The 2006-nt window shown below is 38.6% G+C and overlaps 1 protein-coding gene across 1 annotated transcript in view; it reads left to right on the top strand.

Moving 5' to 3' along the window:
- Positions 1-2006, top strand: part of FAM221A (family with sequence similarity 221 member A) — a 25864-nt gene that overhangs the window by 16613 nt on the left and 7245 nt on the right. The gene's annotated exons all lie outside the window — the stretch shown is intronic.

Here is a 2006-nt window from a genome sequence, read left to right as displayed (position 1 = left end):
TCTCTTTCCCAGCAGTGCTGGTCCCTCGGTGTCTCACTCAGCGATGTGTGTCTCTTGCGTCTCTTTCCCAGCAACATGTGTCTCAGGAGCCCGTGTCTCTTTCAGCAGCAGGTCTTCCTCAACCAGCAGTCAGAGAGAGTTCTGCCTCTAGGAGGCCTCCTTTTGAACTTGGTAGAGTGGCCAAACCAACCAATTAAACAACAGAATTCTAAGCACCTGAGAGTGATCCTCCCATAACATTGCATTGTGCCATGCCACCAGGAATAACCCAGGTGGATAACATTTACAATCAGGAGCTCCTCAGTTGCTCATTCCACCACTGAGTTTACAATGACTTGTGGGTAAAAAAGCCATACTCAGTAATTTACTACACTGCAGTAATTTATAACTTGCTTGTTAAATTCCATAAACAAATCCTTTTGTGATTCTCATGGGTGCATGAGGCTCATGGACCAGTTACAGGAAACCCAATTAACAGTGGCATAAACTAATGATGATAATTATGACGTATAATCACAGCTTTGTACAGCCACATGTTGTCCCGACTTCTTTACCTATCATATATTACCTCATTTAATCCTCACAACTCTTATGAGTTAGGTGCCATTATTATTGTTCTCATTTTATAGATGAAGAACCTTAGCAGAGAGAGGCGAAACAATTTGTTATTCATTTAGTACCTGGCGGGGTTGGGTTCAACATAGAGTTTGTTCTAGGCTCCTTAGCCTGCCTCACTGTTGCTTTTTCTATGTAACTGCCATATTGTTTTCATTACTATAGCTTTGTAAATAAATGAATTAATATATATTAACTTATTTTATTATTTTCCACCTATTCTTACATTTAATTCTTTTCAGAACTGGCATCATTTTGTGAACTTACAAAGCTTCCTTTTATTTTAATTGAAATCACGTTCAATGTGTGTATTAATCTAGGAAGAATTGGTATTTTAAAATATTGAGTCTCTTCATTTATTTGTCTTCTTTTTTTGTTAATAGTAAGTAGAAAATATTAAACATTTTATACAAAATAAAATGAAGATTGATTATGGATTCAAATAAAATGAAATGCTTGACAACTTCAATCTTTTTTCCATTTATCATGATGCTGTTTATTAGTCTAGTTATGAGGATCTTTGTTTTCTTTATGTTGATGTGTAATCCATATTGTCTTTATTCTTCATTGGTAAGTACTTCAGGTCTTCATTTTCAGCAAGCAAAGTTGTGTTATCTGCATATTGTAGGTTGTTAATGAATCTTCTTGTAATCCTGATGTTACATTGTATATAACTAATAGGACAATAAAATGGAATGTTTGTTTTTAGTAATGTGGGGAAAAAAACTATTGAAAAAAGGGAGTTGGGTAAAGCTTGGTACACTTGAAAACTGATTCAAGAAATTTATTGATTAAAACTATTTATGTACAGGCACTTTGAGAAGTCATTGTATACTTTCAGGAATCAGGACACCCCACTCTGAACACCAGTGGAATAAAGAAGGTGATAATTAGGCCAATGCTCATGACAGGCGATTAAGCTTGCTGCTCTGTGACAGAAAGCAGAGTAAAGTATAAAGAAAACAACCTTGCTCTTCTGGCCCTTGTTGTTGATTTTGTTAGGTGTCGTTGCGTCGGCTCTGACTCATAGTGACCCTGTGTACAACACAATGAAACACTGCCCGGTCTTGTGCCAGTCCCACAATCCTTTCCTCATCTGAGCCTATGGTTGCAGCCAGTGCATCAGTCCATCTTGTTGAGGGCCTTCACCTTTTTCACTGGCTCTTGAGGGGAGGTAAAAAATAGTTGAGAGTGAGGAAAGGAATCCTAAGAGGATGTATCCTGGTTACAGGTATAGGAGATCCCTGGGGCAAAGGGACTTCTGTGCCATTGTTGTTGTTGTTATTATTTGCCGTTGAGTCGGCCCCGACTCATAGCGACCCCTCCTTGGGTTTCCGAGGCAGTATCACTACGGAAGTAGGATTGCCCAACCTTCCTTCCGAGGAGTGGCT

This window comes from Orycteropus afer, unplaced genomic scaffold (genome assembly GCF_000298275.1).
Source record: "Orycteropus afer afer isolate SDZICR_OR568_19922 unplaced genomic scaffold, OryAfe1.0 scaffold00008, whole genome shotgun sequence".
Taxonomy (NCBI): Eukaryota; Metazoa; Chordata; class Mammalia; order Tubulidentata; family Orycteropodidae; genus Orycteropus; species Orycteropus afer.
Note: the sequence above shows the minus strand (reverse complement) of the source record. Positions and strands in the feature narration are given on the sequence as shown.